Raw genomic sequence first — 9,605 nt, forward strand, 5'->3', positions numbered from 1 at the left:
TAAATAAAATATAGATGCTAAAATAGAAAATGTGATTCCCCTGCCCTTGTATGATGTTATGTTAGTCTAGGGAAGTGTAATATGACCATGTATTTATAGAAAATATGAAGTTTCACATTTAACTTGCTCTCACTCGATTAAGTGCAATAAAGATTTGTATTTTACATAATGAATTAATTATAAATCCTGAGCATGCAATATTCATACAGTAGTCTCGTATTTGCATTGGTAGTTCACAGTAAAATTCCCAGGCCCATGAGTTGTTGCATTTGTTTGGTTCCTAGATATAGTATTCTTTTTGTGTGTTGCTAAAGGATGCTTCCCTACATGTTAATTTCAGTAGCTAATTCCTGTTCCTGTATAAATCATGTTAACCCTTTTAGGACAAGAATATGGTTTGTGTTTATTCACCTTGCTTATGTTTGTTTGTTAAGATAAATAAAGTCTAGAGTTATTCCTTCTTGATTTATAATATTGCTTGGTTTTTCTAAACGAGTTTAGTAATGCTTGTTGGAAGGAAACACTTCAGCCTAAAATGAGTTAAATTCTGAACTCACACATCAACACTCAAATCGTTCAGTTATTACTTTCATTGTGGGGGCTACTCCGTCGATACCTGTCAGTCTTGTCGGTTCTTTAATTGCATTATATCAAAATGCATCACATCATGAGCACTCCTGCATCATGTGTTGTTTTCCTTAAGTTCATGCATTTGCACCGTTGCATGTCATTTAGGTACGCTAGATGTGCGATGCGTGGAACTGAAGGATAAAGTCAGAGCCGAACCCGAAGATGATGTTTGGTGGACATATCCAGAAGATGGATGGATGGATCTCGATATGCATGATCGATTGAGGGTGCTCGTTAAGCGAGTATCATCTAACTAACACTAACTTAGTGTTAATCCCAGACAAGCCACGGAGCATAACCTTAATTTTAGTATTCAATGTTATATATATATATATATATAGTGCATTTACATTTCTAGGAATTGATTGGAACCCTAAATGCATGATCCATAGGTTCCCTCAGTTACCTTACTAGTGGGTAAATCATTAGTACTGCCATGCTTAATCAGGATTCGGTAGAAGTTGAGTGATTCCTGTCACTCGCGAGTTATAGGTTCTTATTACTTACGACAAAGTGGCTTGAAAGTGGTTAATGAGAAAAAGGAAGGAATTTGAGACCGGGCGGAGGTGAAATTGGTTATGGATATGTAATGGATGGAAAATAAGCCTCCGCCTGTGTCGATTGAGGACCGTACCGTTGATGGCTGTGCTGGCTATGATTGAACAGTACTAACCACATACCGGAAGTAGGAGGTAGTCAAAACCAGTAAGCTAATTACCTAAATTGCGTTGGAATCTGAGTCTCGACCTGCGGTGCTAGGCAAGGGTTGACGGATGGGATAGTCATCCACGGGTTCACGCGGTGTTCGCACGTGTGGGGCTCCTCATCCGGGTGCTGGCGGGCTTGATTCAGGCTTCAGGGTAATCATGGGAACAGTTGCTTGGTGGGACCCGATGGGGTTGCACTTGGCGTGTGAGTTAGGTCCACCTTGCAATGTTAAATCGGATCGATTTGCCATGACTCGCAGTTATGAGAATCTTGGTCACTTCATCGCATCGTAGTAAAGAAGTGGAATGAGACTGGAATGGAAAAGTTGAGTTGTATGTTACTAAAGATAATATGAACAATCATGTATGCTCTAGAGAACTAGGCAAACCTAGTTTATATCTATCAACTCAATTGGAACTAAAATATTGAAAGTAAGGATCCAATAATAGTAGTTTTTCAGCAAAATAACTCCAGAGCCAAACAGCTTTGCATGTCTAGATAATGAGCTAAGTATACCCATAGACGGGTAAGTCTTACTGAGTCTTAGAGTACTCAGGGTTTATTGTTACCCTATTTTCAGGTGTAGCTGCTGCTGGTTGAAGCTGACCAGGATTCACATCGGTGGGTTCGATGTGACATCCTCCCGACTTCGTAGATCTTGTGGTTTTCAAACTGAACTTCATTTCTAAATTTCCGCTGCACTTTTAACTCTGATAACTTTTATTTAAACTTAATTGTAATACTTTGCATTGTAAACTTAATTTTGAGAACTTTTGTCTGCTTGTAATCATCTGTGCTCGTCTTCGTGCGAGACTTCTGGTGTTTTCAATCCTTAGCCCATTAGGCTGCCGGATTACACCGTTTAAAGTGCGCTATAACTTGATTAACGCTTAAAATGATAGTTAGCGCACTTAAGCTGGTTTAATTTAAGCGGTTCTGTGACACTTGTCTGGATCGGCCTTCACATGGTTCACTACATTGCCAGCCAATTTCATCATATACTTGGCCGATCTAGAGAAACAGTTCCACCAGTTCTTCTACTCTAGTGTAGAAGAGATGAAGTTGACCGATTTGACTAACCTGAGGCAAAGAAACGATGAATCGGTCGCTACCTTCATCCAGAGGTTCAGAGATGTCAAGAACCGGTGTTTTAGTCTGGTTCTGTCTGATCAACAGCTAGTAGAGGTTGCCTTCCAAGGACTCCTGCCACACATCAAGGAGAAGTATGCTTCTCAGGAGTTCTACAGCATTAGTCAGATGGCTAATAGGATGACAGGGGATGCAAGACCATATGAACAAAAGAGGAGCAACTTCCAGAAAAAGGTTAACTTTGTTGACTGCTCAGATTCTTCTGATTCAGATGATGATCAGATGGTGGGATCGGCTGAATGGGTTCAGAACAATAAGAAGCCGATGTCATGTCCTTTTGGTAATAAAGAACCCGAAAAGTATGGGTTCGATATTACCAAAGCTAACAAGATCTTCGACCTGTTGCTGTCAGAGGGACAAATTAAGTTGAAGCCATACCATAAGATCCTGACAGATCAGGAATTGAAGAATATCAAGTATTGCAAGTGGCACAATGCGACATCTCATGATACCAATGAGTGCAAGGTATTCCGTCAGCAGATACAATCGGCTATAGAGCAAGGTAGGCTCAAGTTTGAGACACCTAAAAAGCCGATGAAGATTGATGGGCATCCGTTTCCAGCAAATTTGGTAGATGTTGGAAAGAAGGGTAATGCTTTACAAACCAAGATGCTCACATCACAATCGACAAAATGAGTCTGGTGCTGTTGATCCCAAAGCACAGATTATGGCCGATGATGCTAAAGGAAAAGGGCCGCAACAGAAAGAAGAATCGGTGGCGCCTAACAAGAAGGTCACGTCTCAGATGCTGTTGACCAAATTCCAGCGTGATCAAGAGAGAAGACAATACCGGGAAGAATCTGTCAGATGACATGATGGACATTGGAAGTGTCCTTTCTTTGTGTACTGTTGGGAAGAAGGGTTGACTCTGCCGACAGTGGATAATTGTCCAGAGTGCAACGGCTTCTATCGTGAAGACCGGTCATTCAAGAAGCCATGTTTCGACTAGAGGCCTCGAGGGCCGATCATTAGAGAGAGGAGCAATGATAGACACATCTTTGTACATGATCGGCTGGGGGGCAGGGTTTCAGTACATGATCGGCTGGGGGGCAGGACCATGCTACGTGATCCTGCAGGAGGAAGGATTTCTGCCGATGAGCGAGTTGAACAAGCTGCTGCTGCTCATATTCCCGATGAGTACCCACACCGCAGAGATCCAGAAAGAGTGCCTGTTCATGACAACATTGATCGGCCTCGATGGTGTCCAGGAGGATTGACCAGGTCACAGAAGAGACGGGTTCAGAGACTGTGTCAGACAGAGGCCCTGGAAGAAGAGGAAAAAAGAGAGGCTCCTAGGAGGGGAGTCAGATATGAAGTTTGGCATGTTAAGCCAAAGGCTGATGAAGAGCAACCATCAGGAACATTGGTTGCACCTATTAATATGGTCTTCATGTTACCTAGTGAGTTCATGGCTCCAAATGATGATTGTGAGGAGCAAGACTTGGAAGAGGCTATGGCTCAGTTAAATTTGGAACCCATACCAGCTACTTTTGAGAAACCAGGGGATGAAAAGCACAAACATCTTAAGGCTCTGTTCTTGAAAGGCTTTGTTGATGGTAAACCTGTCACGAAGATGTTGGTGGATGGAGGAGCAGCAGTGAATATAATTCCTTATGCTATGCTACGCAAACTCGGAAAAGGTAGTGAAGATCTGACCAAGACAGATATAATGCTCAAAGATTTTGAAGGGGTCGTATCTCCGGCAGTTGGAGCATTGTGCATTGATTTAACCATTGGCAGTAAGACTCTTCTCACAACTTTCTTTGTTATCAATGGGAAGGGATCATACAATTTGCTGTTGGGAAGAGATTGGATTCATGCCAATTATTGCATACCCTCTACTATGCATCAATGCCTTATACAGTGGATCGGTGCTGTTGTTGAAGTCGTTGCTGCTGATTCATCATTCAGTATTGCATCGGCAGAAGCCTGTGAACAGAGTTATGAAAGAGCAAAGTGCTTATCTAGCCAAGCATGGGAAGCAGAGTTTTTGAAGGTCGCCGATTATGAAATATCATCGAGTTCAGCGGTTGAATCTACAGATGAACCTTAGGTGGTATTTGTAAAAGCTGATGATGCGAGCATCGGCTGAATTTTAGTATAGCCGACATAACAACTGTCGCCTTTAGAACAAAAAATGTAAAGAAAGCCATTGATATTGTGATAACATTGGCTGTGGATGGCTGATATAATATTGTATCGACCTTAGGGCAATAAAATTCAAAAGAAAATGATGTATTGGGCAAAGACAGGAATTGTAAATTAAATGTCATTTACAATGCATCAGATTGAAGTTTTTCCACCACGACAAGAATGAGTTACAGTTCACGAAGGTCCCAAGACATTCTGAATTACAGAGATCGCACGCAGGCGATTGTCATCGACCTTCTAGATCTCCTGGATGTTAGCCTCAGCAGAACCTGGTATTGCTTTGATGCTCTTGTGAAGCTGATAGGTTTGGCGGCTTGTTCTTGTTTCTCTGCTTCGAGTTGCTGATGAACCATTGGAAGTTGGGATAGTCTGTTGTCCACATCGGCAATTTCTTGGTTCACATGTTCCAATTTCTTGAGGAGACGATCCCGTTTGACTTCTAGGTCTCTTTTGGATTGCTCCATAGCTACCTTGGACTGGGTCAGAGAAACAATTTTCCCTCGGGTTGCATCCACGAGACTCTTCAGATCATCTCTTTGTTTGATCGTTTGCTCCTGGTGAAGCCGATCAGAGAGACGCTTTTGGGCTTTGAGGACTGAAATCTGATGACTCTCAATATAGACAGCAGGGTGCAGGGCCTCTTCAAGGGTTTCAGGAAGAATACCCTTCAAAGACCTCAGGATAGTGCGAATCGGCTTAGCATCTTGAATCAGTTGGCCAATATCTTGATTCAACAACTGTAGAACTTCCTGGAGTTTGGCCTTAGTTTCTTCAGATAGTGGAGCTGATTCTACTGATGATGTCACTTCATCTTCTGCACCACTAGTTCCAAGTTGGAAAGAAAACAAAATGTTGTCTCGGCTGTCCTGTGCCTAGCCAAAGAGGGAGAGGTGGTAATTAGATGATTTCTTTTCTGAATTTCTAGAAATGATGAAATGTCTTACTTGAATTCAAGGAACTTCATCGGTGATCGATGCAGAGGAAGATGCAAGTAGCAGTGCTAAAGCACCAGAGTCAGGAACGATTGATGACTCTTGCACAAAGCTTGGTGCTTGCTGAATAAAAGGATTGATGTCTGTTGACACTCACTAACGATCATTTCCAGGCGTCAACTTGATCAGAAAATCATGAGAGTTTGCATTTCTTACACGCATCCTTATTCAATAAAGTCCCTAAACCACACTTTACCTATTAGAATATGCAAGTTGTGTTTTCAAGCTAATATGAAGGTTGCAAGTACACTTCGGCCCGACATAAAATCACAGAAATTATCAGAGCACCGATTCAGGCTCAGATGGACTAAAAGTGATGCAAGAACCCAATTCAAACGAGTCAAGACAGGACAACCCCAATGTGGATCAGACAATGAGGCCCAACACAGCCTGCCAGAAGAAGTTGGGGACGGTTGGCGGCCCAGGCAGGCCGACCGACCTACTTGGCCGGCCGACCAGGCCCGTGGGCCCCACCGCCTCAGCTAGGGCACGTGGCGCCTCCCCGTTGGTCCCCTACGTCGGTTGTGCAGGCTTCATCCCGGGGCTCCCTGCTATAAATACAAGGGGGTGGAGAATAGGACACACACACACACACTCACCACACACCTCTCACTTCCTCTCTTGCATTCCTTGCATAGTCTTTAGGTTTAGTTGAGTTTAGGAGAAGTCTAGGAGTCATCGAGTCGGCGGAGTTGCTCGAGAGTCTGGTATGGATTCATCTCTAACTCTCTCTTATAATATTCGGTCGTTTGTTATAGAATTAGACTATGGTTACTGATATCTGCTTGAAGTATGTTCTAAGTTATCGAGTATATGCTTCTTGTCATGGTTGTGTTATTATTCAATTCTTGCATTGCATGATCGCCTTGTGCTGGTGATGGTTAGTTTTTTGTTCTTAGAACTCTATCAACTACTGCAGTATTCGTATGATTGCTCTAGTGTGATGTCTGTCCATCCGGGGGGTGGGGGCTCCGCACGGGACACTAGAGTATCCCTTACTAGTGTAGACATGGTGTCTAGATTAGCTAAGAGTTGCTGGATGTCAACTATACCCCACGGTTTGTAGAGGTAGCCGGCAGGTGGTGACAGTCCTGTCTGAGCCTTTTAGTAATCCTCCATGTTCGGTATGGGGTTAGGAGGTACATAAAGTCGCCGGGGTGTACGGGCTCCTCCCGTTACTTCGATAGCGATCTCCCTGTTGTGTAGTTTAATCTCTGATGAGCTAACCAATTAGAAAGTGTAGATATAACTAGCCTAGCACAGCTGACTCGAGCTCTGACTTTTACCTTGCTCCCAGCCTAAAGCAATCTTTATTCTTTTTTTTTATCCAAGAGAGTAGTTTGTGTGTGTGTCACACTACCTCCTACCATGTTATTATCTTACCCATATTTATGCATGAGAATATCCAATCTAGATAGAGCTCATCAACTGATCTATATATTCTCTCACTCATCACCTTCTATGCGGAAATATAAATGACACCCCGGTATACTCCTGGGTAAAATGCTACATCGGTATTCTGTGCGCTTGCGGATCTATTCGTTGTTCATGAAATACTGCCATCCCAAATTGGCATCTGCGGGCATCATCGCTAGGTGACATTGGTAGGTGCCAACAAGCATTTTTGGCGCCATTGCCGGGGAGAAGGCACAGAGTGAAATATATAGACAAAGTTGTGAACAAAATCGAAATTGGTATTCACTTGCTAAACAGGCTAACCTGGCTTTGTTTTCTTGTCTTTGTTGATATAAAAACAGGGTAGTATATGACCGGTTTCGACTTGCCGCAAAACTTTCATTCCGATCCAGAGTCACTTTTGAGGAGGACGCGAGCTCGTCTCATATCACCTCGGAGATCACTCCCGGCAGTTGATCCAGTCATCGCATCATCGTCAGCTCCTAGAGCTATGGCCTAAAAGACACTCTGTGATTACTCTGCTCCGTCTGCTAACCAGGTCCCGACCGGACCCGAGGTTAACACCGGAGGAGAAAATTTCGAGATCAAGACGGGTCTCATTACGATGGTGCAGGCCAGCCCATTCTGTGGCAAGGCCAATGAGGATGCCGGTGCTCATCTCCAGCAGTTCCTGGAGTTCTGCAGTACTTTTGTTATCAAGGGTGTATTGCAAGATGCAATCCGGCTCCGTCTGTTTCCGTTTTCTCTCTTGGGGAGAGCGAAGTAATGGTTTTATGCTAACAAGGCTGCTGTGGATACTTGGGACAAATGTGCCAAGGCGTTCCTCTCGAAGTTCTTCCCAACGGGCAAAACCAATGCTCTTCGCGTTCGGATTTCGAACTTCCAACAGGCATCAAATGAGTCAATTCCGGAAGCTTGGGAGAGGCTTCAGGAGTACATCCTGGCGTGTCCGCACCATGAAATGGATAATTGGCTCATTCTACAGAACTTCTACAACGGGTTGACACAGTCATCCCGTGATCATGTGGATGCCGCTGCGGGTGGTGCTTTCTTCTCGCTGACCATTGAAAGAGCTACATCATTGATCGAGAAGATGGTTTCCAACCAAGATTGGAGCGATGATCGCCTCCAACCGCGCCAGCGAGGTATGCACTCCGTCAAGGAGGCCGACATGCTCGCTATGAAGACCGATCTCCTCCTTAAGAAGTTTGAGGATTATTCCCAAGATAAGGCTAGATGCAAACACTTCAAGCTACGTGCGAGGTCTGTGGGAATGTTGGACATTCGGGCGACAATTTCCCAGAAAACCAAGAAGAAGCTCTATTCCTCAATGGCAGCAATGGGTTTCGTCCACAAGGAGGTCAGAGGTGGAATCAACCATGCCCATATTACCAAGGAGGTAATGGGAATTCGAATTCTTTTGGTCCTAACCAGTCTACCTTGAGAGATCTTGTCTACGGCCAAGCAAAGATCAATGAGTCCCTTCAGAAGAAGTTGGCCACTATGGACAAATCTATGGAGACTATCCATGCCAAGATGGACGGATTCTCCACGACTATGAAGAACCAGCTGAGTTTTAGTAAGGTGCTAGAAACTCAATTGGCTCAATTAGCTGCTGCTACACCTGCTGCTGAACTAGGGAAGATTCCGGGGCAACCCGAGTCTACTCTAGAAAGCGTGAATGTCATCAATACTATGTGGAAAGAGCCCCTTAGCAGGACACCCCTCAGCTATGTAGAGAAGCTCACACGCCGAAGAAGAGGTGCGTGGGGTGAGTTAGCAGCCACAATAAGAGAAGATCCCAGAACCCCAGTGATCAGCTGCTCAATCTCTGATTATGAATTTGATCACGCCCTTTGTGACCTTGGAGCCAGCGTCAACATTATGCCCAAGGTGATTTTCGAGAAGCTATGCTATCCATCAATTTCCCCTACCACTATGTGTGTTCAGCTGGCAGATTCCACGATAAGATATCCAGAAAGAGTTGTGGAAAGGTTAATGGTCAAAGTCAAGAATAACTACATATTGGTGGACTTCGTAGTCCTTGATATGGAAGGAGATCTTGGAATTCCGCTCATACTTGGGCGATCATTCCTCAAGGATACAAATGCCAGAATTGATGTGGGGAGAGGAAGAATCAGCCTCCGTATCATGGGAAAGACCATGAAATTTAAGTTTCAAAACATGAGAGAGGTATTCCTGATTCATGAGGATAGTGAGAAACAAGGGCTATAGGCAGAGCCCAGTTGGGATGATCAAGACTATCACCCATCTTCCAAGCCAGCTTGGGAGTATTGGGAAATTCATACTTCACCAACCGAGCTAGTGGAAGATAATCAGAAGATCCCTGACTTCATCGCCAATACAGTATGGAAAGATCTAGAAATCATCTATCCAGCATCCGAGGATCCTGTTCCTGTGCCACCTACGCCATCAAAGAAGACCAAGAAGGTGTGGCGCAAGAAGAACAAGACGTCATCGACCGCTACTACTTCTCCAGGTACGGACAAAACGACCTCAATCTGATCAGGTATGGAGAAAGGTCCTGCTTTTCGACCC

The sequence above is a fragment of the Panicum virgatum genome, chromosome 5N, assembly GCF_016808335.1.
Source record: "Panicum virgatum strain AP13 chromosome 5N, P.virgatum_v5, whole genome shotgun sequence".
Lineage (NCBI taxonomy): Eukaryota > Viridiplantae > Streptophyta > Magnoliopsida > Poales > Poaceae > Panicum > Panicum virgatum.